The sequence below is a fragment of the Canis aureus genome, chromosome 30, assembly GCF_053574225.1.
Source record: "Canis aureus isolate CA01 chromosome 30, VMU_Caureus_v.1.0, whole genome shotgun sequence".
In the NCBI taxonomy this organism is placed as follows: domain Eukaryota; kingdom Metazoa; phylum Chordata; class Mammalia; order Carnivora; family Canidae; genus Canis; species Canis aureus.
In genome coordinates, this window is record NC_135640.1 from 33,859,323 (window position 1) to 33,886,373 (window position 27,051).

Here is a 27,051-nt window from a genome sequence, read left to right on the forward strand (position 1 = left end):
AGCCCTATAAAAGTATTCAACCAGCAGGACACCTAGCATGACAGTTTCAACAGAGTATTAATGAGAAGAAAAATCTAAAAATAAAAAACTAGGAAGAGCAGGAAATGGCCTGATGTCCAGGGAGAGTGCATGGCAAGGGCGCCTCCCAGGGGGTATGCCACATTCCTGCAAAGCAGGTGTCTTGCTATTTAGGTCGCAGAATTAGAGTGGCCTCCTCAGTGACCTCCCAGCTGGGCTCGGAATTTGTTATCAAAAGGCCAACAGGGCGGCTCCCTTTCAGGCCAGATGAGGCATTTGCTCTAGAACCAGGGCTGGCTGTGGCTGCCAGATGGAGGTTGGTGCCATTTTAAAGAGCATCCATGAGACTGTGATTTATAAGCAACATGTATTTCGGGGGCACCTGGGTGGCTCAGTGACTTGGCTCAGGGCGTGATACTGGGATCCAGTCCTGCATCGAGCTCCCACAGGGTACTCGCTTCTCCCTCTGCCTGTGTCTGTGCCTCTCTCTGTGTCTCTCATGAATAAATAAATAAAATCCTAAAAGAAAAAAGAAAAAGGAAAGAAATACATATCTGGTCCTTGTCCTCATTTCTGGCACAGAACTCCTAAATCCATTGGAATTTTGGAAGTGATGAGGGCATAAAGGTGTCTTTGTTATGTTAACGAGGTGAATTTTGGATCACCCCTAAGAATGGGGGCTGGTTGCTGGGGAGCCAACCTTGTGGTAAGAGGGTGGGAAATTTCAGCCCCAACCTCTGACCTCTGGGGACGGGAGGGGGCCGGGAGGCCAATGATTTCATCAATCATGCCTATGTAATGAAGCCTCCATAAAAACCCAAAAGGACAGCCTTCAGAGAGCTTCCTGGTTGGTGGACACACAGATCTGGAAAGGGGATCCAGAAGCTCCAGGCCCTTTCCCCATACTTCGCCTTATGCCTCCCTTCTATCTGGCTGTTCCTGAGTGATATCCTCTTATAATAAACTAGTAGTCTAGTAAGTAAAATGTTCCTCTGAGCTCTCGGAGCTGCTCTAGCAAATGAATCAAACCCAAGGAGGGAGCTGTTCCCACCTCTGGTTGGTCAGAAGCACAGGTAACCACCTGGACTTGTGACTGGCATCTGAAGAGTATGGGTGTGGGCATGGGAGTGGGGGGGGGCATCTAGTGGGGCACAGCCCTCAACCTGTGCGATTGGATGCCACCTCAAGGTAGACAGTGTCCGAATTGAGTTGAATTGTTCGACACCCAGTTGGTGTCTCAGAATTGGTGTGGGGCGAAATCCTCCACACACATGTTGGAATTGGGTCCAGAGTCGTTAGTTTCAAACAGAGAACAACGTGATACTTGTTTTAGGAACAAGAGTGCTAATAAATTCCTACAGATACTTTTCTCCCCCACCCACCCAGTTCTATTGATTGATAAAAATCTGATATATTCAGGGTGTAGGACATGATGAATTTATATAGATAGATCTGGTGAAATGATTCTTACAATCAAGCTTATTAACATAACAATCATTATCCTTTTTTCTGTGTGTCTGGTGAGGACACTTAAGATCTACTTACTCAAAAAAAAAAAAAAAAAAAAAAGGCCTACTTACTCGCTTAGCAAATTTCAAGTATACAATACAGAATTACTAACTCTAGTCACCATGCTCTCTATATTAGAACCCCAGGACTTACTTCTCTTAAATCAAAAGAGTGTACCCTTGACCAACATCTCCCCATTTCGCCCACACCCCCTAGTCCCTGGTAACCAACAGACTAATAGCCTTCTGGGTTAAATTGTGTCCTGCCCCCCTAAATTCCTATATTGAAGGGCTCTCAGTACCTGAGAATGTGACTCTATTTGGAGGTAGGGCCTTTAGGAAGGTAATTAAATTAAAATAAGGCTCTTAAGGGTGAGTCCTAATCCGGTCTGACTGGTATCTGCTTACCTAGAGATTAGGAGGGGTGTGTGACTGGCTCAGTTGGTAGAGAATGTGACTCTTGATGTTGGGGTCCTGAGTTCAGGCCCCAGATTGGGCATAGAGCTTACTTTAAAAAAACAAAAATCATGCCTTCAGCTCAGGGCATGATCCTGGGGTCCCAGGATCCAGTCTTGCTTTGGGCTCTCCACAGGGAGCCTGCTTCTCCCTCTGCCTGTGTCTCTATCTCTCTCTCTGTGTCTCTCATGCATAAATAAATAAAATCTTAAAAAAAAAAATCTGAGGATACACTCAAATAGGTGCACTCGGAGGAAAGACTATACATAGACACAGCAAAGAAGGCAGCCACTCACAAACCAAGGAGACAGAACTGAGGAGAAGAAGCCAAATCTGTCAGTAGCTTGACCTTGGACTTCAGCCTCTGCCACTGTTGGAAAGTCAATGGTGGGCGATGAGGACACTGTCTCTGTGGTACTCTGATACAGCAGCTCCAGCGGCCCAATACAAAGAGCCTCTATTTTGCTTTGAGTCTCTAGAGGTTGATACACAGAACCACACTTTACAGAGATCCCATGACCGGATCAGGGACTGCAGAGATCTGAAGTCTGACCATTAAAAAAACAAACCACACACACACACACACACACACACACACACACACACACACAGAGCAAAGTTCATATGGATTATGAAATCTAACCAACAGCTAGCTACCTGCTTACTCCTAAATACCTGAGGACAACTTTTCTTTGAACCACCTGCTGCAGAGCATTGCATCCTCCTGCTTCCTTCTGGGGACAGAGCTGGCCAAAGGCAGCCTGTGAGAGTCACCTGGAAGGCCCCAGCCTACTGGTTGTCCTCACGCAACAATGTGTTGGCTTTACTTCTACCTGTATGCTAGAGGCAGGAAAATATCACACCTTATTTCAAGTAATCTCTGTTAAAATCCCTCCCTCACCTTCAGAAGATGTTAAGAATCCAACAGGAAATCGGAAACTCAGTTAGCTAGAAATATCCAAATTGTCTCATTCCGAGTGAATTTGCCAAACAACTTCAAAGAAAGATAATAATGAAAGATAAGCCTTCCAACACCAGAGTATCTCTCTTTCCAAATGCTTCTACCAAATCTAAGAAAATAGACATTACCAAGGGCAAAAAAAAAAAAAAAAAAAAAAAAAAATCTCCTTTGTAAAAATAAAGCTTTAATTATAGTCTGTTCTTGTGAATAACTCCTCAAGTATATCCTTCTCGAGAACCGGTTTCTTGTACCAGTCGACTCATCGCTGTCGCTGACTGCAGTGGAAAGTTACATTCCCCTATGAAACACAATCTTGTTGATACTAACACCTATTGAGGTTTGCATCAAATTGCTACGTGATGTGGCGTAATTAGGGACAGGTCGGGGGAATGATTACAAAGGATGCAGAGGACACCAGTCCCAAAGAGGTAAATAATGAAAAGATCATAAGTTGCTTTTGACTTTGGGTCAGGTGCTTACAAATTAGAAAGAGCTCATAGGCCAGGCTTCTTCAAACCTTGCAGAGAAGCATGTACCTGCTTGCCTGGTGCCAGAGTCTTTTTGAAAAGAAACCTGTGCATTTTCTACGTCCGACTTCTGCCAGAGGTTTCCTAAGAGCATCTTGAATCCAAATGACAAAATTAAATGCACACTAACTGCTAGTCCCCACAGCTTCATGCAAATGTGTGGCATTAGGAACTAAAAACAAGAATTATCTGTTACCTGAGAGTCATGCTTTGATATGCATCTAACAGACACCCATTCTATAGACTGAAAGGGCAATGCTCTAAAATGTTATAAAATTGTGTACTTGGATTACTACAAAAATAATTTATAAATAATTCTTATTTAAAATGAATTTTATCTTTTTTTTTCTGGAAAAATTAGCAGATTTTCAAGAGTTGAAAAATTTCTAAAGACTATGTAAGATTCTAGTTTCACTCTTTTGATTCATTTTGGTTATTATTATTAAAACATTAACAACTGTAAGAGGTCTTTAAGAACCTTACTGATACGCATAAAAAAAGAAGCAAATTTACATGCATTTCCAGAATAATACATTAGCTACAGAAGCAGCCCATGCTAAGATATTATTTTTACTTTCTAACTCTTATCAGACAGACCTTAATAAGTCAAGGATGCATATTGTACTCCAGAGCAACTACTAAGGAGGAACACTAAGAGAATAGTAAAGGAATGTAAAGTAGACAAATTAGGGGAGGGAAGAAAATAATGAAATAATGAAATAATTTTTTAAAACATAAAAAAATATATATCTTTTATATGAATAAATAAATATATGTATATAAAAATAAATATATATATGGGGGGAGGTGAGGAAAGAGTAGGCATTGGAGAAAAACATCCAAATCATAACTGGAAATTTTTTTAAAAGATTTTATTTATTTATTCATGAGAGACACAGAGAGAGAGAGGCAGAGACATAGGCAGAGGGAGAAGTATGCTCCCTGCAGGGAGACTAAAGTGACTCCATCCCAGGACTCAGGATTACAACCTGAGCAAAAGAGAGATGCTCAACCACTGAGCCACCCAGGTGTCACCATAACTGGAAATTTTAATACACTTCTCTCAGCATCATGAATCCACAACTCAGTAAGGCAATAGATGAACAATGCAAATGACAAGTTTAACCCAATTGACTCTTCGTTGTTGTTCAGTGCACCTACAAGGTACAAAATATACATTCGTTTCTGGGCATCTGGCTAGCTCAGTTGGTAGAGTATGTGACTCTTGATCTCAGGGTTGTGAGTTGAAGTCTCATGCTGGGTATTGAAGTTACTTAAAAATAAAATAATAAAATCATTAAAAAAGAAAAAACAAAAATCCCCCAAAACCCAAACATTCTTTTCCAGTATACATGAAACTAGCTCTTTGTGGAACCATGAAGCAAGTCTGAAAAAAATGTCAAGGGACTGAGACAGTGTTTTCTGATCACATAGTGGAATTATACTGGAAATCAATGACACAAAAGATAACTAGAATATCCCGAAATATTTGTAAACAAAGCAATGAACTTATAAATAATCCACAGGTCAAAGAATAAATGACAATGGACATCAGAATATATCTGGAAGTGAAAGGTAATAAAGATACGACATACCAAAACTTGAAAGATGCAACAAAAGCCACTTGTAGAGGGAAATTTATAGCCTTACAGGCATATATTGGAAAAGACTAAAAATCATGATTTCATATATATATAAATATACAGGGACACTGGGTGGCTTAGTTGTTTAGGTGTATCTGCCTTTGGCTCAGGTCACAATCCTAGGGTTGTGGGATCGAGCCCTACATTGGGCTCTCTGCTCATCAAGGAGTCTGCTTCTCCCTCTCCCTCTGTGCTCTCCCCCACTCTCTCTCAAATAAATAAATAAAATCTTAAAAAGAAAAGAAAAGAAAAGAAATATACAATAGAAAAAAATTAACAGTCTAGTGTTGGCTCTTTAGGAACATTAATAAATCAACTTGGCTGGGTCATGGTGCCCAGATATGTGGTTAGATATTATTCTAAATGCTTCTGTGAGGGTGTTTTTGGATGAGATGAACATTTAAACTGGTGAGCTTTGAATAAGCAGATTGCTCTCCCTAATGTGGTGAGCTTCATCCAATTAGCTGAAGGCCTGAGTAGAACAAAAACAGTGACCTCCTCCAAGCAAGCATAAATGCTGCAACAAAAGGCTTTTTCAGACTTGAACTACACCACTGGGTCTCTCTTGAGACTCCAGCCTGATCCTCTTTGGACTTGAACTGTGACATCGGCTCAACCCTGGGTCTGCAGACTGCCAGCCCACCCTACAGATTTTGGACTTGCCAGTCTCTATAATTGCAGGAGCCAATTCTTTAAAGTAAGTCTCTCTATATATAAATATACGCATCCTGTTGATCTGTTTCCCCGGAGGACTCCCATACCACAGGCAGCTTGGGTGACTTTCATAAGCAGAATGTTGAACAAAAGAAACCAGATACAAATAATGAAAAACGTGTTTCCATTTATATAAAACTACAAGCAAAATTAATCTAAGGTAGCTTATGTATTTATATATATATATATTCATATGTATACCATATACTTATATACTCATATTACGTATATATAGGAAAGGGAATTTGTTTCATATATCTATATATCTATGTATCTCTGCATCTATCCATCTATCTATCCATCCATCCATATATCTCTTACTTGGTTCTGCTTCTCTGGAGAACTCTGATTTTTTTTTTAAATTTTTTTTTATTGGAGTTCAATTTGCCAACATATAGCATATCACCCAGTGCTCGTCCTGTCAAGTGCCCCCCTGAGAACTCTGATTAATACAGATGTCCAGCAAAGACTTTTTAATACTTACCCATTTCCCCTTTGCTCACTATTGTCTGTTCACACTGGCTTCCTGGGTGAACACTCTTTCTGCCAGAGACCTTTGTACCAGCCCCCACGTCTGCCTGGACCTTATCTGGCTCTTTACAGTTTCAGATCTCAGTTTATTTTTTAATTTTTTAAAAAATATTTTATTTATTTATTTGAGAGAGAAAGAGAAAGAGAGATATTGAGAGAGAGCATGAGCGGGGAAGGGGGCGGGGATGGGCAGAGGGAGAAGAAGAAGCAGAGTCCCTGCTGAGCAGGGAGCCCGATGTGGGACGGGATCCCAGGACCCTAGGGATCATGACTTGAGCCAAAGGCACACACTTAACCGACTGAGCCACCCAGGAGCCCCTGGACCTCAGTTTAAATGTCCCCTCCTCCAAGAGACCTTCTGGGGCCCTACTGGGTACCTGCTGTTACTGTTTATCAGGCTCCTGTTTGGTTTATTCGTGGCAAGAATCACAATCTATCACTAATACACTTCACAAATATCTGTCTCTCCCATGAAAATGTACATTCCAGAGGGCAGAGACATTGCTGTGTTTTCTCCTGGGTCTATGTACACTGCCAGGAGATTTTAATAAGTATCTGTTGGATAAACAACTGAATGAATAAAGAAAGGAATGCCTAATGAATACACCTCAGAGGGCATTAATGTTAGCAATCTGATCTGGAAGGGAATGAGAACTAGAAACCTAAGAAAAAATGTTCTTAATCCCCTTTCTAAGTCATATCTTTTCAACTGATACTTTCTCCACGTTATCCTGACCCATCTTCCACTGTCAGGAAGCTCATGCATCCCAGCACTGGCCAGCACTTAGGAACCTACAAGGTTCCACTGTTCCAGGATGCTGTATTTTAGCCAACATCCCCTGTCCTATGGTGCAGCCAGGTCTCAGAGCTGATCTGTCACGAGCGTGGCAATTCCTGAGTGCAAGGCCACAGAAGGAAGGTCACAAAGACATGAGGAGACATGTTTGAGAAGCCAGGAACTTCACAGAGAAGTAAAACTATGCCCTTGTTGAAAGATAAAGTGTATCTAGCTGATCAAAGCATCAGAACGACTAGATAGATGGCCTAGAAAATTCTGGACACAACAACACTCTCTGTTTTGATCTGAGGGGCAACATGGATTTTTTGTTTAGTAACAACCCATCAAGCTGTAGTAACTTTACTATTATTAATTTAATTTAATTTATTTATTTGAGAGAGAGACAGAGATAGCAATTGACATAGCATGACTGGGGAGGAGAGGAGGGAAGCAGGGAGGCCTGATGTGGGGCTTGACCCCAGGATGCTGGGATGGCAACCTGAGCCGAAGTCAGATACTTAACCGACTGAGCCACCCAAGTGCCTCCAAGCTGTACCTTTATAATCTGTGTCCAGGCAATGCTTGTATAGTGTTCAGAAAAGAAACCTGCCAGGACCCATAAAAACTATTTCCTTGTGAAAAGCATTGGAATCAAGTGAGAACCTGGGTCCAGTCCTCACTTCCAGAAGCCTCCCCAGCCCACGTCAGCATAAATCTTTGTCAGGAAGGACTCGTTTTCTCATTTGATAAATATTTATTTGGGCACCTCCTGTGTACCAGGCATAGCTCTGGGAACAAAAATGAAACCAACCTCGCCCGCATGCAGTTCGCAGTCTGGAAGGAAGAGGTAGATGATAAATGATAAATAAAAGCACACAGTGTGTCCTGTGGGGTGAGAAGTGTCCTGGGGGGATGACAGTGTTGTGCATGGGACAGAAGGTACAGAGGAGGGGGTACACCTGAACTAAGACGGCCAGGGACCATCTCCCTGGGGAGGTGACATCTGAGCCACGGCCCAGGGGAGGTAAGGAAGCCAGCAATGGCCTTCTGGGCAAAAACTATGCCAGGAGGAGGGAAGAGTAAGCAGAAAGGCCTGGGGTGGGACCTTGGAGGACACACACAGGCAAGGGAAGGGGGCTGGCCAGCTACCTGGACACAGCAAACTCCAGGGCCGTGAACCCCTGGGGGGGGTGTGGATAAAGGGGATGGAAATCAAAGCTTAGCTGCAAACGTGACTATTGCAAGACAAAACCGCCACTAAATTCCAATTTGATTAATTGATGCATCTAAAGGGTTCAAGACCCTCACAAGCCAGGTCCTATCATTGTCAGGCTGATACCAAAATGGCCATCTAGCTAGTCGGATCCCACCGTCTCTACCAAATCTTCCTCTGTTTGGGTTTAGACAGATAAAAGAAAAACGATGGGGAGCCCGGAAACCTGAGAAACTACCCCAATTCATCATGCACATCCCAACCTGCATTCCGGGGAGAAGTATTGCTTAGGGGAGTCTGGCCTCACAGCGCCCCTGGGTGTCAGGACCCCCTGTGGCCCCAGTGGCATGTGGCTCTCCTGCTGGACCCACTCCCACATCAGCCCTGCTGCATTATTTCAGGACGATGGCACCCGAACCCGCGCCCACACCCTGTTGACACTGTCCTCTGATTGGCTAAAAAAAGATTTGATAAAGCCCAAGGATCAGTGTTTAGGCTGCTGTTCTACCAAATAAAACGCTGGTCAGGAGGTGATTAAGTTCAAGCAGAGGGAGGAAATCCCGTTTTCCCAGCACTAGGATTAGACAGCAAGTCAGTATAATGGGACCACTTGTTCTCTCACACACCCACACAAATCCCTGACCTCTTTTTCCACCCAAGCCACCTTTCTGGGGCCATCCAGATGCCTGCCATTGTTCTACACCAAGATTCAAAGTCTGTAAGAATAGAGCCATTTATCAAGGGCCTGATTTATGCAGCCTTAAAAAGTGAACAGCAGCCAATCATCTGTTATTTGTGTTTTCTGATTCCATGAAAAACAAAATACAACAAAAACACTTCTTGGCTGAGGCCATCTGTCCCTGACCAGATTTCCCTATAGAACTTCTATGTACTCTGGTGATTAATACGGAGACATCAATCTACAATGACAGGAAAGCCGCGATGGCTTGATTTAACTGGAGCTCCAGGGGAACGTGGGAATCGATCATAGAGCTGTTTCTCTTAAGTGTACACGGGAACATGATGACACAGAGGATGAGGCCCTGGGCTCTGGGCAGTCAGGAGGGGTTCAGTACACAGAAGACCCATGGGCGTCACTCTATACCAACACTGGGCGGTATCATAAATAAATGTTGGTGGCCTTCACTCTGAAATGAGCCAAATCTTTACTTACATAGATTAAACTAAAATTTGACCCCAGTCTGTATATACTAGGACTTCATATGCTGCTCTCAATCCTGCTTTGGTAATGGAGATGGTCTCAAACGAGAAACCTGATCACAGATGGAGGCATAAGAGTGAAGCACCAAGATCTTTAGGTGAAAAATGCTCAGATACTGGCAATTTCATGTGTTTTGACATGATACTAATCGGCCCTCAAGCCGTCCACCACAAGCTTGCAAAGTGCCTATGACTGCCAGGCAAGGCACAACCTAGTTTTCCCACATGCTAAGCTCAGTGTCCCTCAGCTGACCCTCTAAGTGATTGTCACAAATTATAAAATAATTGAATAGTTATAAATAAGATTTGGCTTATGACGTGGGCTGAGGTGTCACCCTGAATCACAAGCTTCTCTTAGAGATGTTTCAAAGGGATACTAACCAAGAGAGTAGGTCTGCTATCTTCTGCATGTACTGAGACCGTAAACGCTCCTGTACGATAAGCCTACCAGGTCTCTCTCTTAGGCCGGGGAGGGAGCATGAGGCAGTCTGAAATGAAACAATCATGCCAGCTTTAGAAATGACACAGAGCCTCCAAGAGATGGGGGCACTGGGTCCTCCTGGGTTATATGGTGGGGCCGAGGAGCCCTCTGGCTGCTGAGCCAAGTACAGACCAAGGATATGCACAGCTTCTAGAATAGCAAATAGGTTTAGTAAAATGTCTAGAACACAGAAGAAAATTGTTGTGGGCATTCTCTTCATGAATATGCTGGGCTAGGTTCTGGCTTCCTGGGTCTCCCTTCCCACCAAATATACGTGAGCGGCCCACTGTCATTCTCTGGACAGACACCGATAGAAGGTTCCTGGACGCCGGGTCTTAGGTCGGGGTACAGAGCGAACCAGGTACCGTCCTGCCTTCAAGGATCAGGTGTACAGACTACAACAGTTGCTTATGCCCTGGGCGACCACTGCCCCAGGCAGACATGCATAGGAAAGACTCTCTAGTTTACGCTTGTTTTTTGTTCTGAGGCTGGAGGGCTGGGTGATGGGTGACATCTGCACTCTTAATGCTCTTATTCAGCACGATGGGCAAACGATTATGTTCACAACTGTTGCATAACAGAAAAGGCACCAAAATGTTACAGATCGATTGATAAGATTAGAGGAATTTCTGCCTTGACCCTAGACCTACCTAAAAATAAACAGTCCGATCACTGAATCAGGCAAAGGATATGAACTGTTCCGAGGAAGCAGGACCAGTAAACAAGCATGTGGAAAGATAGCATGATGTTGCAGTTACAGAGTCTGTGAAAGAAGAGGATGTTTCCTGAAGAGGAGCCTCGAGCCCCCTAGAATCTGTCAGCTGAATTTGACTTGGTGGGTGTAAGGTGAGGGCAGGGGCTGAGGCAGAGGCCAGGGGCTCAGATGGCAATGAGGGATGGGCAGCCGGGTGCACAGGGAACAGTAGTATTTAGAGCCAAGACCCTGGGGGCTGCTTCTGAATCCCAGGCCAGCCACCGGCACACACAGAACCTCTCCAGGGCCTCACGGAACAGCAGTGTGCACCTCACAGGGATGCTGGCATCAGCCTAGATGAGGGACCAGAGTGGAGAGGCAGGAGGGGCAGCGGTTAAGCACTCCTGGCTCTGCAGTAGAACAGCTTGGGCTCAATTCCTGCCTCTCCTCCAACTTAGTTGTGCAACACAGAGCCAGTGACTTCCCCTCCGAGTGCCTCGGTTATTACTCCATCCGAACAATGGGCACGATAGCAGCTTTTCTCTCACAGGGTCTGCGTGAGAGTCAGACAAGACCACACATTTCTAAGCATGTACAACAGTGCCTGGCACAGAACACTCTAGAAGCATTTACTTAAGCACACACTTGCTGTGGGGACTGGCATGTAGTAGTAGATGCTGAGTGAAAGGCTGGGGGAAAGTCACCACAGCCATGTTCCTTCTTGGGATGTGCTGGGAGGCAGGGAAAGAGGGTCATCAAAGGGGGAGAGGAATTGCCTAGTTTCTAACCTCTCCAAGGCTCTTGTCTGACCATGAGAGAGAGAGAGAGAGAGAGAGAGAGAAAAGGAACAACTGGGGCATAAGGAATAGTAATTCCTTATGAGGCATAATCCTAGTAATTCCGTGTTCTGATCAAGCTGAGTTTGACCTTTTAGCAAATTACTGACTCTGCTAAGAGTGAACACAACTCATCTACTCATCACAAATTCCAGTGTCTGGGGAATGGGTCCCGAAGGCCAGATTCTGCAGGCAGGCCCGGTCATCTCAGCCACTGTGGAAACCTATGTGGAGAAACAGAAATGCTGAGGTTTGCTCACTCCCAAGAGGCGGCTCCCTTTCCTACCTGAGAGCTGACTTCCCAACTGGCACGCAGGTTCAGACACGCAAGCTCTTTTTCTGGCCGTTGGAATGGCATCACTCCCCAAACCAACAGGTTGCCTGGACCAGATAGGCCTGCAAGCTGGCGTCCTGACAGCTCCAGTGGGATCACGGGTGCTGGACAAGCCATCCCAAGGGTCCAGGGAGCCGGCTGTCAGAAACCAGCTGCCACTCTGCCAAGCCAAGACATGCATGTGATCCAGCCAGGAAAGGGGCCTCCCTGGGGGCCACTGGTGCAGCCATCTGCACATAAACAGGCCCCGCTCCTAAATACGTCTGCATGGAGAGCTCTCACTGAGAGGCAAGAGGTGGACTGAGCCTGGAGGTCACCTGCCCCCGGAGCAGGGAGAGTGGTCACCTGTGTGAAGAACTATCTCTGTGGAGGGCATACTGGTGAGCCAGGCCTTCTGAGTACTTTCCAGCTACAGACTCAGCCTTACCCACAAGGTGGCCATTTCCAACTTCCAGACCAGCAAGTCGAGGCATAGAGAGGGTGAGCACAGAGAGGGTGAGCGAGCTGCCCAAAATCACACTGCAAGTGAGCAGCTGGCACTCTCACTGCTAAGCTCTGACCAATGACCTTCAGATGTGAGTGTCGGGTCTTCCCCTTGGCCAGAGAAAGCGAAGAGTTCTTTGTGGGGTAGGTCACTCAAGCTTCATGCAAATGACTGGCTGGTGGTAAGGGAAAGTTGAGGAGAATGCCATCTGTGGCCCCAAGTAACTGCCCAGGAAAGCCCCGGGATAAGAGGGACAGGGTTGGCCCAAGTAGAAAAGTTCTAAGTGACTCGTGAGCACTGCTGTGGTTTCTTCATTACTGGGAGACCCAACCCTGTGCTTGGAGCCACGGAGTTCCTTTTTTTTTTACATGAGCAAACAGGGCGAGAGGGAGAAGACTCTGGGGCTCGATCTTACAACCCTGAGATCACAGTCTGAGCTAAAATCAAGTCAGATGTTTAACCACAGAGCCACCCAGAAGCCCTGGCTTTCCTTTCTTTATGCTCTTCCCCAACTCTCCAGCTCACAGGACATGAGTTCCCTTCAGTTCAGATTCAGATTAGTCACAGGGGTAGGAGCAACATCCTGCTGTCTTGCTGGAGGCATAGATGTTTACAATCTCGTAGAAAAAGACTAGAAAAATCCATTTGGATCGAAAGGGTCCAGTACGAACATCTCCTGTAGATGCTGGAACAGGGTGCCTCGTGGTGCCTTCAGCCCCACCTGCAGAGAGGCCAGGCCCAGGCCCTGGACGGTCAGGGGCCAGGCCCAGGCCCGCTGCACTACCCTTCCCCTTTGCACAGCAGAGCAAGGAAACTCAGCTGAAGCTCGCCAACTGCACAGGCCCCTAGGTCAACCCACTTGGTGACAGAGTCAACGGGTCTCAGGCATGTTTACTGACCGCTTGTTGGTCTGCACACACACTACCGGATGTGGTTGTCACATCAAGGAGGGAAACAGGAAGTGAGGAGGAAAGGGGGGCGAGGGGGTCAGGCATGGTGGGACAGGCTCCAGACCTGAACAAATTGCCTGGCTAGGCATCACACGGTAGTGTAGTCGTGTACTTGCTGTGTGTTTTGGGGCCAATTACAACCTCTCTGAGCACACTGAGGGGCCACCAGGTGATTTCTAGAGCTCTGTCCTTTCATGATATGAAGGCAGAACCATGCAGCTGGATTCTGTGGCCAATAGCCACGTGGGGCTATTTCAATGAAAGTTACTTAAACTTAAAATAAGAAATCCAGTTCCTCAGTAGCACCAGCCACATTTTACGTGCTCAATAGCATGTGACAATTTAAAGTTATTAAAGCGAAATGAAACTAAACACGCAGTTTCTAAGTCATATCCACCAGATTTCAAATACTCAGTGGCTCAGTGGCTGCTATACTGAGCAGCACAGATAGGAAACCTTTTCCATCAACACAAAGTTCCGCCGCTGGGCAGTGTCGAGACTGGGCAGATGGTGACATATAGTTCATAGAACATTCTTTAGGTCCCTTCATTAAAAGGAGAATTGAGTGCACGGTCAGAGTCTACTTGAAAGCCACGAGAGTGCTGGTGGTGTTTTCTGTGGGCAATTAGGTCTAGAACAGGAAAGTATTTGTTAAAGACACCTGCAAGGTAAGTTAAAATACCATACTGCCACACCGAGGTGATGGCCAATGGTAAAACATGAGAATACTCCTCTTAAAAGCTGGATCCGAGATAAGGATGCCACCTGGCACCACTGTAAGTAATATTTGAGTGTCATGTGGCCAAGAGAATAAAACACAAGTGTTGTAAAGAAGATGGCAAGACTCACTATTTACAGATGATATGATTTTACATCTGGCAAATGCAATACAATCCACCGAACGCCTCCTAGAAGCTATGAGGTTTTTGTATGGTGGTTGGTCACAGAGTTCATACACAGAAACAACAATTTCCTTTATGTGAAAGTAAAAATCAGAATAATAGGAAAAGCGAGCTCATATTTGAATACATTTCTTAAATTTACATAAAAAATATTTATACCCAAGAATCTACAACCTGAATACCAGCTAAAAGCGATAGGATTTGTATAAAGACAATGAAATGTATTGGCAGCATAAAGATGGCCCAAAGAAGTAGAATGTCATAGAAGCATAATATTCAAAGATGCCAATATTCCCTTAGTATAAACCCAGAGCAACCAAAATACCAACAGGTTTGGTTGTTGCATTTCTTATTTCATTATTTGTAGGGGGTAGAGGACAGTTTGAAAGTGACAGAATGAATGATTCTAAAGTTCATGAAGAATAAGCAAATGATACTGGCCAGGAAAATAATACTGAAAGAATGGCAGAGAATTAGACTCATTAATTGTTAAATAGGGCTACCAGGTAAGACCACCTCCAGTACAGTAGCATGAAACTGGTTCAGAAATGGACAAAAAGGTTAACAGCAGAGCTCTGATTCTAGTATATCTAGCCATCCAGGTGTATTTCAAATCTATAGGATTTGGAACTCATAGGACACATGCAAAAAAGAAAACCAGAAACCTACCTTAGACTCCTTATACCAAAATATCCCATGAATTAAAGGCAAACATCAAAAATAAAATGTAAAAGTACTAGGAAAAAAACATGCTGGGCAGCCGGGGTGGCTCAGCGGTTTAGTGCCTGCCTTCAGCCCAGGGCCTGATCCTGGAGACCTGGCATCGAGTCCCACGTCGGGCTCCCTGCATGGAGCCTGTTTCTCCCTCTGCCTCTCTCTCTCATTCTCTGTGTGTCTCTCATGAGTAAATAAGTAAAAACTAAAAAAAAAAAAAGTCTTTAAAAAAAAAAAGAAAGAAAGAAAAAGAAAAAAACATACTCCTATACATCTTGGCCCAGGAAGGGACTCTGTAGGAATGAGACAAACCCAGAAGACTGGAAGGCAAAACTGCTATGTCTCTACTACAAATATAAAGAGTAAACATTTCTTTTTTTAAAAAAAGTATTTTATTTATTTATTCATGAGAGACAGAGAGAGAGAGAGACAGGAAGAGAGAGAAGCAGGCTCCATGCAGGGAGCCCAACATGGGACTTGATCCCGGGTCTCCAGGATCAGGCCCTGGGCTGAAGGCTGTGCTAAACCGCTGAGCCACCCAGGCTGCCCAAGAGTAAACATTTCTGTAGGGTAAAAACCACATAGAGTCAAATGGCAAACTGGGGGAAATGTCTGCAATATATGTGATAAAATACCAATTCCTTTAATATACAGGAAATTCTTACAAATTCACTAGTCCAAAAGCTAACCAGAAAAGTAGCAAAAGAGATAAATGATCAATTTACAAGAACAACAAAACAATTAACAAATGATCAATAAGCATAAAGATGGTCAGCCTTGATCTAAATCAAAGAAAAACAAATTCAAACAAAAAGATGCTATTTTTCACCTCTGAATGATCTTGGCCAATGATCCAAAAGGATTTATAGTCCCTTTTGTTGGCAAGAATGTGGGGAAAGAGAAAGTTCTATGCAGTGCAGGGGGTAATATATATTAGTATAAACATTTTGGAGAGCAAATTGGCAGTAGCTATCAATATCACTCTGCCCTCTGATCCAGAAATTCTACTCCTAGAAATGTAACTCACATACCTATTTACACAAGTAAACAAAGAGATATGTGTAAGGAACTGCTTCCCATTTTTATAATGGGGGGAAAAATACCCTAGAAAACAACATGTCTACAACAGGAATTGCTGGCTAAACCTTATTATAATGCAATGCCAGGTAGTCACCAAAAGAAATGCACAGAGATATTGGAAAGATGTCCAAAATATTTTTAAAAAGGCGGGTGGCAAAAGAGTGTGTATAGTATGATACTGTATAAATATATTTAGTTGCATTTATCTCTTCATGTACACAACATGCATGTTTATACAGGCATAGAAATGTATGAAATAGTATACATAAAACTTAACTGAGGCTCTCTCTAAGAAATAGGTTGAGAGAAGAAGATGGGGAGCTTTTAGTAAATGTTTTTATTCATTTTTACAACCAAGTATTACATTTATTTATTTTAAAAGATTTTTTTTAAAGATTTTATTTATTTATTCATGACAGACACAGAGAAAGAGAGAGAGGCAGAGACACAGGCAGAGGGAGAAGCAGGCTCCATGCAGGGAGCCTGATGTGGGACTCGATCCAGGGTCTCCAGGTTCATGCCCCGAGCAGAAGGTGGCACCAAACCGCTGGGCCATCAGGGCTGCCCTATTTTAAAAGATTTTATTTATGTCTGTGAAAGAGACAGCATAAGAGGGAGGCAGGGGTGTGCAGAGGGAGCCTGACACAGGGCTTGATCCCAGGACTCCATGATCATGACCTGAGCTGAATGCAGGTGCCCAACCAACTGAGCCACCCAGGCAGCCCCGCCCCCAATATTACTTCTAGAATAAATTACTCTTCAAATCAAACAGCAATCTAGACAAATGTAATAACCCACGGTTGGGACTCAGCAAGTGTACTTATTATGAGTTGTGCTCCTCAGAAAGTTCTCCCTAATGCCATTAAATACCACTACACCAGCACACTGTGGACCTAACACAATGGTGTGTCAACTCTTTGCTAAAGCCAACTTATAACGGCAGTGCTCTCTGGCTAGAAAGATAAGGGATGAGTTATCCTAGACCAAAATCACAGAGATCTGGCCCTAAGACATATGAACCCAGATCCCACAGCGCCAAAGCCCAACCTTCGGTCCCCACTGGTGCTGCCCTATGATGTAATCATCTGGAATTACTGGATTTGGGGACAGAGTGGTGGGTGACATGCTGGTGCGGGGAAAACATGAAGTTTTTAAAGACTGGTTCATTTAATTAAAAGCACAGCAGGCCACTGAGTACTAAGCAGACAGCATGCATTTCATTAAGGAAGGTCATCTTTCCTGGCACGGTCTAATGGAAACCAGGGCAGCCTTCAGAGATAAGATCACAAGCTGATTTTGCCCTGTTAGGGACAAGATCTGGCAAAGAAATGACCAGCCACCTTCTACCAAGGGTGCTAGAGGCTGGCTGGTGCAATAAATGGAGTTAGCAGATGACAGTAAATTTCTGAAAAGATGTGTATGTCTCCTAAAAGGCATTCTAAGAACAGTGAAAGAGAAGGGAGAGAAAAAGAGAGAAAGGAAAGAAGAGATGGAGGGCAAGAGACAGGGAAAGCCTCCCCAGCAAACATATATTTATTTTTCAACTACAGATTTTTTTTTAACTGTGCCAGGAAGCCTAGGATTTCTTATTAGCAGCATTAATGATCTTATGCTTTAGAGCTAATGGTTTTTATATCCATTATCTTATTTGAGATTTATTTTGATAAAGCATTTAGTTTCTTGTTTTCAGCTTTGTAGCAGAGCTCATTTCATGTTAAAACATGCCTATCTAGAGGCACCTGGGTGGGGATCCCTGGGTGGCGCAGCGGTTTGGCGCCTGCCTTTGGCCCAGGGCGCGATCCTGGAGACCCGGGATCGAGTCCCACGTCGGGCTCCCGGTGCATGGAGCCTGCTTCTCCCTCTGCCTGTGTCTCTGCCTCTCTCTCTCTCTCTGTGACTATCATAAATAAATAAAAATTAGAGGCACCTGGGTGGCTCAGTGGTTGAGCGTCTGCTTTTGGCTCAGGTACTGATCCCGGGGTCCTGGGTCCTGCATGGGGCTCTTCGGCCTGTTAATTTCATACACGTGCTCACATGTGTGGGCAACTCCTGGGAAGAAAAGACTTAATATTTAATGGACTTCAAAGAGCAATACTTTCATTTTTATGGGTCTTATTTCTACTGCTGCACTTAATATTTATTAGGTGGCTACTACGTGGCAGGCACTGTCCTAGGCACAGGATAGTGAGCAACACTTTAATATCTGCATTTTAATAATTTTAATGAACTTGCTAACAAGTACCAAACATTTACTTGGAGCCTGGTATTATGGTTACCCCTTTATTTTGTGAAAATTAAGAAAAGAAAACCTCACTAAGATGGGAAGCCAGAAGTGGGGGAGCTAACATCCTACCTCTTGTCAATTGCAGGGAGAGTGGTACCTTGCACAAGCATATTACTCTAACACCCCATAGGAAGAATTTTCTCCCTGCCCAGCAACAGCTCAGCCAATAAGAGACGGTCACAGCCTAGCCAATGAGAGACAATCACTGCCCAGCCAATGAGAGATGGTCAGAGCCCAGCCAATGAGAGACAATCACCGCCCAGCCAATGAGAGACAATCACTGCCCAGCCAAGGAGAGACGATCACAGCCCAGCCAACGAGAATCCACTACACTTGAACTCCCAGTTCAGGGCAATGGATTTTTTTTGTTGTTGTTGTTTACACATTTCTCTCAACATCCTCTCTCTTCTGGAAACGAGCATTCTTCTGTTTTGTTCTCCAGACTTGCCTGTAATTTTTCCATCACTTGCTTGACTGGGATTGCAATTCGGTTATTCCTGACCAACCCATTTTTGCTGGTAAAAGAACTAATGGCGGAAAAGAAAAAAAAAAAGAAAAAAAAAAAAAAAAGAACTAATGGCTTTATTGTACTCTATTTATTTTTAGTTACCTAGAGACTACTGTTTATTTTTTAAATTGAAGTACACTTGACATGTAATACTGACAGTTTTAAGGTTAACAATTTATATGCTCTCCTCTCATCCTTATTTAGGGAAGGAAAAACTCTTCTTTTACCTTTTAAGGTTTTCCAGCTGGACTAAACATTAAGTTGACATGAGATAGATTAATAGGAGAGGGGAAAAAAAACCCCAAAAACTCATGAAGTTTTATTATGTGTGCACAGAGGCCACATAATGAGATTGAGACCCAAACTAATGACCAAGGCAGACTGTTTTTATACTTGTTAGACAAAGAGACAATAGATCTGTAAGGAATTGACAAGATAAAGAAGATTTCACTTTAGGGGTTTCAATTAGTAAGGAACTCTAATCAGAATTTGGGCTGGGGTAGTAAGTTAGTAAAAAGTAACAGGGTTATTTATATAGCTTTCTTGGCCCTGAATTTATTTCTGGTGATAAGGCTGTCTCTTCACCTCCCTGTACAGGGAGGGTACCTTCCGCAGGGGAGGCTTATTTCCTGCTTTTAGGGGGACAGAGGAGGGTGTGAGGAGTGTCCTTCCTGCACAGGTTGGGTCTTACATAACTTCTGTTTAAAATAATCAGTATGCCAAAGTGGCACATTTTGGAGGTGCCCTGCCCTTGTTCCCCATGGTCACAAACCTGTGAGTTAGGTAGGTACTCTGATTACCCATTTTAAAAACAAAGAGACCAAAGCACAAAAAAGTTACTTGCCCAAGGTCACACAGTCCATTGCTGACAGAGCTGGGATCTGAATTCAGGCTGACTTGGTTTTGGGGCTCCCCCTCCCAGCCCCAACATCTAACACCGTTCACCAGGCACGACTCGAAAGCAAGGTGGGTTATATGCCCATAAAAGAGGGTGAGCACTTAGGGGTATTATGTGCACACAGCCCTGCACATTTCCACCCTCAGCTGAGCCATACAAGTAAGATGAGTAACAAGTAGCTGGGGAAACTGTAATTAGGTGATCCTGCCAAGGTGGCCCCCTGTGGTATCTCATAGAGAAAGTGAAGGAGGAAAATGAAATAAATGAACAAAAATTAAAATGGCAACCCAGGATTGAACATCATCTAATGATATATTCATTGCTGTTAAAACGGGGGCCTTGCTAAAGACTACACACACATTTTGGAATATCTCCTGCCATCAGATACCATCCCAGACACTGCCTCACAGCATCCAGGAAGAGTGAACGCACCACCCCACCCTCCTTTCCCAGATTGAAGATGAGGCTCAGAACCTCAGCCAGAGCCCTGGAGGTGGCCCAGTGGTACAGCTTCATTCCAGGCTGCTAGCCCAGCACGCCAGGCTCCATTCTGTCCTCTGCAGAACAGCCCCTCCAGCAAGGGCAGGGAGTCATCCCTCAGCATGCAGCCTTCCTACCTGTCACCCCACCTCACTCATGCCACGGTCTCCGGCTTGCTTACCATGCTGAGGACCAGGTCATTTCCCCCAGCTTGCTCTGCAGAACTGAGATACTCAAAACATGAAGGTTACGAAGTTATCTTGTTGATTAACAGTATTTCCCAATATAGGTCAAGAAGAAATACTTGACAGAATAGAGTAAATTAGGGTCAAAATGTTAGTCCCCTGCAAATTTACTGACCACTTCAAAGAAATATATAAATTCAGAACCGATTTTTAAAATGAAAGCATTCTTGGGGCACCTGGGTGGCTCAGTGGTTGAGCATCTACCTTCAGCTCAGGTCATGATCCCGGGATCTTGGGATCGAGCCTGCGTCTGTCTCTGCCTATGTCCCTGCTTCTCTCCCGGTCTCTAATGAGTAAATAAATTAAATCTTAAAAAAAAAAAAAAAAAGAAAACATTCTAGAAATATTGTGTTGGGATAAACAGAGATATTGAGTTGGAAGGCTACACGTTAGATTGAGCTATGCTAGAAAGAGAGCTACAGGTACAAACCAACCCTGATATTGCCGAACATCTGCAAGTATCTTCCAGAGACACTTCATCAACAACCTAGTGAATTTTCTCATGGGTGAAAATGCCCGTTTTTAGGGGCTGCAAAGGAGTTTATGAGACTACTGACCCAGACCTGAGGTGGTCTCCATCACTGTCCAAGATCTGCAGCTTAGGCTACAAAGGTGGATGTGTGGGCACGGCCAAAATCTGAGTTCCCAAGAATCCTCACTCCAGCCCAGAACACTTGTCACCACGTAGCCTGAGCAGTAGGGAATTCTGGAACCATCCCAGGACAGGGTCTCCCAGTGAGAGAACACCTCCACTGTGCAGGTCTGGGGACCTATCTGCTTTACTTTTAAAAGTAGTCTATGTAGGGGCGCCTGCGTGGCTCAGTCAAGGGCCCAACTCTTGATTTTGCTCGGGTCACGATCTCAGGGTCCTGAGATCCAGCCCTGCATCGGGTCCTGCGCTGGTATTGTCTCCATCTGTCCCTCTCCCCTACTCTCTCTCAAAAAAAATTTTTTAAAGTAGTCTCAATATCTGAAGCCAGCTCAGAAAACTCCCAACATTTCTAAAACAGTGTTTGTGTCAACTGAGTTCCCTTTGTGTATCTTTATGCTAATCATTTGAATCATAGTCCTACCAAATTGCAAATCTGAGCACAGGGCAGGGGAAGTCACAAACTGGTACCAGGCATGGTTGCAGTAGGAGGACCACTGCTGTAGGTGAACACATGCCCCTGTGCTTCCTGTTCCAAAGGCGGTGGTGTTGCCCAGCAGCAGGGAAGGAGCCGCTCAGGGAGGTGGCTCTCTTACAGCCTTGGTCTTCCAGGGGAAGGGGAGGTGGTGTCTTTCCACTTGAAAGTTTCAACTACTAACTTATCTTTAAATAACTTCTTTTGCAGCACAGGCGTGACTTCTTCCTGCTTGAAAATGCACTGTCTGTGTCGTTGCCTGAATTAAAGACTAAGTCAACCTCCCACAGGGGAGGCTCCCACAGAACATACGCGAGGTTACTCCCCCCTGGTGGCCAGAGCTGGTATGATCAGCAGCGCCCGATGAGCTCTGGGGCAAAGCTCTCTCTGCCTCTCCAACCAGAGGGGGCCCCAGATGCCCTTCTCTTTGTCAGCCCCCTAAGTTAAGCCTGTCCTGGCTGATGACTCTGGCTGTCCTCCTCATTATTTTTCTGCTCTGGGTTCTTTTAGTTGGAGCAGGGGTGGAAGAGGAAAGGACATTTTAAAACAGAATTAAATGAGCAGTATAAACACCAGTAGGCAGGGGGCAGGGAGACCTGTTCTAGTTCTCACCAATATCCAGGGAGCACCCCTGGGGAAACATCATCCCCTCTCTGAGCCTTGATTCCTCCTTGGAGAAATGCAAGGTATGTGCCTGAGGGCCCTTCCTGCCCTGGTTCTGGGAGAGTGCCCACAGTCAGCTGCCCAGTTGCTGTGGAGCCTATGGGCTCCGTTTTGCAAAGGCGGAAGGAAGGCTTCTTCTTCTATAAAATAGGCAAATATAGTATTTATCTTAGAAGGTTGTAAGAAGGGTTAAATAATGTACATACAATACGTGGCACAAATGGGGCCAAATAAATGGGATGCTAATCATTAATTGTATAAGTAATGACTCTATCCTTTAGCATCCAAACTTAAGAGTCAGAGGGGGTACTACTACTGACTTTCCTGGGATGACAGGCATAAATCAGACATGCAAATGGGACATACTGTCACCTTATTCATAAGTAATAACCATCAGAGGATTTGAAAAAGTCCCCAGTAAATAAGAGGCTTAAAAAAAATTCATATACATGTTCTGGCTTTGTGAGGCTGTGTTTGGCAAACCCTCAAATGTTAACTGGACAAAATCGATGCTGGAGTCAGTGAGACGCTCTGGCTACAAACTAGCAGACAGGCCTCCTGCTGACCAGGGCAGGACAGGAGGCAGGAGTATGGGTGTGAAGGAACCAGAATCTATCACCCCCAACATCCCCTTTGACATAAAGGTTATTTTGAGCTGAAGGCAATTAAGGGCACAGGCAGGAAAAAATGATCTTCTCCCCCTTTTTCTGCCTAAAGGCAGGACATAAATTCTCCTTCTGCTGGAGAGGACTCCAGACCCGGATCAGCCCAGAGAAGGCACCAGAGGAGTCTGCAAACAACCTTACCCCGTTAGCTTCCTCCCACATAGTTACCTTTCCTGTAGTTTGCTGCCCTGGGAAGCCTGAGATGGCTTTTCTCTGCCCTGTCATTCCTCTGCTGGTATTTGTTCAAGAGGACTTACAAGCCCAGTTACATTTCGCTGAGGTTTCTCCCTTGTGACGTGCACTGCACACACGTCTTCCTCTTGGTCATCTGTCTTTTTGTCAGAGAGTCACAGCTGAAAACCTAGGATGGGTTGAGGTCAAGCTCTGTCTTCTTTACAGGTGGAAGGCTGGAAAGCTGGGTAGAAGAGAACTGGATTCACACTAGAGAAATTCTCTTCTTGGGCAACTTGCTACTTGGAAAAGTCTGATTTGCCACTTGGGGGTGCCCAGGAGCCTGGGGCAAATGGGCTGGGCTCTACTGACTGAACGGTGCAGAGCCAAACGGTGGTGAGAGCCAGAGATGACCTTACAGAGATTATTCAATTCACCTGCTCACTTTACAGACGAAGCAACTGACATTTGGCTGAATAACTGGCCCAAGGACGTGTTTTTGTGTTTTTTGTTTTTTTTTTTTTTTTAATGGATCTCCTAAGCACTATGGTTATATTTACCATAACACACAGAATTTAAAATTTTAATTTTGTGTCTTTGCTGCTAGCCTGTGAGCCCCGTGAAGGGAGGGATGGTGTGTGTCACTCGTTGTGCGTCCCCTCAGGCTGACTTCACCGTGGCTGTGGGGTAGGGTGGTAACTGGCTTCATTCTGCAGCTGAGGACGCCAGGCCTGGGGAGCGGGACAGACTCACCTGGGATCCCGTGGCTGGTCCTGCAACCAGCACAGTGCTCAGAACAGGCACTCAGTAAGTATTTGTTGAATGAATGAATGAATGAATGAATGACCAAGTGAGTGAGTGAGTGAAGCAATGGAGCCAGGATTCCAATCCAGGGCTCCAGTGCCCAGGCCTGCCTTCTGCTTGAGCACAAGAATATCACTAGGGCTGTCACTGATGTACCGCAGGAACTCAGACACATCCGTTAAGTACAAATAAATGGCTGAAAGAAGAATAGAGCTGTAACTCATCTGAACCTCAGTTTCCTGTAGATAAAAATACTTTCTTCACAGAGCTGCCCTGGGGTTTCAATAAGATGTGAAAGATATGAAAAATTCATGTGCATTGCCGCACCGCACACTGCAAGATGATTCCAGCATAGGCTCTGAAGTTGGCTAAAATGAAATCACGGGACCTGCACGCTTCCTGGCTCTGTGACCTGGGACAGGCAGCTTGGCCTCTGCTGGCCCCTGCTTCCACTGTGGAATGGGGATGGTAACAGCACCTACTGCATACAGTTCTCGTAAGAAGATGAAAAGAAGCAGATTACACATAAGGAGGCACTTCATGTTAATGAATGGGAACTACTTTATTATCTTCGAAAAAAAGAAAGTTTTACAAGAGGTATTAAGGTGGGAAGGAAAACAAGCTACTGTTGTGTTGAGTGAAAACAAAAAAACCCCAGACTCGGCTCTCTGAATGAAGTCACATTTTCGCCTCTTCAATCTGAATTCAGGCCAGCCTCAAATACTTGCTCTCTGGTGTTGATTAGGACCTCACATGGGAGTTGCATACTGCACCTGCTGAAATTAGTACCGAAAGGAAAAATACGGACTCTTCCCGATGTAAACGGATCTAGCTTCCCAAGCTCTTCTTTCAGAAACACAGTGGCTAACAGCTTTTGATACGTTAGAAACTCAATAACCTAGCTATAATCCTATGAATGAAGTATTTGATGTTCAGTGGTGCAGTCTCAAACCGCGGAGAATATAACTTATCTTTTCTAGGGTTGAAGCTAAAAAAAAAGTCAGGTTAGAAAATACCGTAATGAACACTTCTGAATGTTAGCTGCCCCAAGAAGTCAAAAAGTTTATAAGAAAAAAAGGGAACTAATAGCTTGTGTGGCAGGCAGCCTGAGATGGCCCCAGTGACCACCTCCCTGGAGTCCCTGCCCTGGCGCACGCCCCCTGTCCCTTGCGGGTGGTCAGCCTTACCGCCTCACTTCTCATGATCAGAACAAAGCAAATGTGGTGGGATTTCACTCTCAGATCACGGTACCAAAAGACTCTGAATCCCATGCCTCTCACATGTCCTTCTTCACTTGCTCTGATGGAAGCTAGCTGCCAGGTCAGGAGCTGCCCTACAGAGAGGTCCATGTGGCAAGGAAACGAGGGAAGTCTCTAGCCAGTGGCCACCACGGAAGGGAGGTCCTCAGCCCAACAACCCCCCCAGAAACGCAGTCCTGCTGCCGGCCATGTGAGTGAGCCTGGAAGTACACACTCCACCAGTGCAGCCTTCAGATGAGGCTGCAGCTGATACTTCACTGCAGACTAAGAGAGGGGGAGAGAGAAAGAAATAGAGAAAGAGAGGGAGGCAGGCCAGGCTAAGCCATCCCTGGATTCCTGATCCTTGGATGCTGTGAGATAATAAAATTTACTATTTTCAACTGCTAAGTTTTGAGTCAGTCTGGCGCATAGCAGTAGATAACAAACACACTAGCGGACATTGCATGACAGTGAGAAGCTCTTTATGTGCATCGTAACATGTACGTGCTATATTATCACCGCCACTTTGCAGGTAGAGAAACTAAGGCACGAAGGGGCAGGTGGAGCGACATAGCTTCTTCAGACTCACATGTGTAAGTGTGTAGGGCAGGTATGCTGAAGATCCATACCTTAGCTATCAGACGGCACTGCCCCTTCACATACACACTTGGGTGGGGAACGCGAGCATATCAACCCAATTAAATCTTTGGATGTTGGGGATCCCTGGGTGGCTCAGCCATTTAGCGCCTTCCTTCCACCCAGGGTGTGATCCTGGAGACCCGGGATCGAGTCCCGCATCGGGCTCCCTGCATGGAGCCCGCTTCTCCCTCTGCCTGTGTCTCTGCCTCTCTCCGTGTGTCTCTAACGAATAAGTAAATAAAATCTTAAAAAAAAAAAAAATCTTTGGATGTTAAAAATCAATAAATTAAAACAGTCTACGCCAACTAAATCAAATCCAGCAAAGGATTGCTACAGTGACTGACATGTACACGTGAAGGCAACCCTTTTCCCAACATCAAACTTTTGAGTTGAGGGACTTAATATGTTCCTACTGGTTATGTTTTGAAAGTGTATCTGTTTTGCCCAACGAGGGCAGGAGAGCTATTTTTACTTCCCATTGCCGAGGTAGAGCCTGTCAATGCTCAGAGAACACAATATCGTCATTTACTGTCAGCATCTCCACGTTTGGGTGGTGATTAGTACTTACAAAAGAAAAAAAATTCCTCTCTCAACACTGAATTGTATTTCAAATGACGGGCACTCCTAACAATGGTGCATAGAAGATGCGTACGAGAGGGTCTGAGGCCGTCACCCTCCACACACGCAGGTGTGTGCTCGGCCCTGCTGTGTGTGCCAGCCGGCTAGGACTGACCAGGCGTGATGCAGTCACAGACCAGGGAAACAGGCCTCCTCCAATGACACAGATGCAAGGAGTGCATTCTACCGTTTGATTACAATTTTTTAAAAGGAGGAAGAGGGCATTTGGGTGGCTCAGCTGGTGAAGCATCTGCCTTCAGCTCAGGTCGTGATCCCAGGATCCTGAGATCGAGCCCCGCATTGGGGTCTGCTCAGCAAGGAATCTGCTTCTCCCTCTGCCCCTGCTTGCGCTCTCTTTTCTCTCCCTCGCTCTCTCTCTCTTTCTTTCTCAAATAAATAAAATTAAAAAAAAAAAAAAAGGAAAGAGAGGATACAGCTTAAAATATAAACACAGGAATTGGAATCTAGCAGCCTCTGCGTTAGCTATTCTGTTCTATCACAAAGCCGATTTGTCTTTTGTTCCCTTATGTAATGTCTTGGGGCTCGGAAAGCTGTAGTTACGGGCAATGACATTTGAAGCTACTGCTGCCGAGGAAAAATGCTTTGAGCGATGTGTGGTGGTGGCCGATTGAGCTGAAAGGCAACCACACACTTGCTCGCAGTGATGGG

General features: G+C 44.9%; 1 protein-coding gene and 2 long non-coding RNA genes across 6 annotated transcripts in view; 1 reads left to right on the forward strand and 2 right to left on the reverse strand.

The window, feature by feature from the left end:
• Window positions 1–27,051, reverse strand: part of RCAN1 (regulator of calcineurin 1) — a 94,928-nt gene that overhangs the window by 60,667 nt on the left and 7,210 nt on the right. The gene's annotated exons all lie outside the window — the stretch shown is intronic.
• On the forward strand, window positions 686–26,831 carry LOC144301889 (uncharacterized). Of its 2 annotated transcripts, XR_013368785.1 has the most exons (5): window positions 686–724; window positions 4,997–5,045; window positions 18,415–18,847; window positions 21,795–21,928; window positions 23,312–26,831. It is a non-coding gene; the product is annotated as an uncharacterized LOC144301889 (long non-coding RNA). The 2 variants fall into 2 exon arrangements; XR_013368784.1 differs by lacking the exon at window positions 23,312–26,831 and having other exon boundaries at window positions 21,795–22,500.
• LOC144301894 (uncharacterized) lies at window positions 15,499–18,857 on the reverse strand. The gene is made up of 3 exons (XR_013368793.1): window positions 18,399–18,857; window positions 17,973–18,094; window positions 15,499–17,784 (listed from the first exon to the last, which is right to left on the reverse strand). It is a non-coding gene; the product is annotated as an uncharacterized LOC144301894 (long non-coding RNA).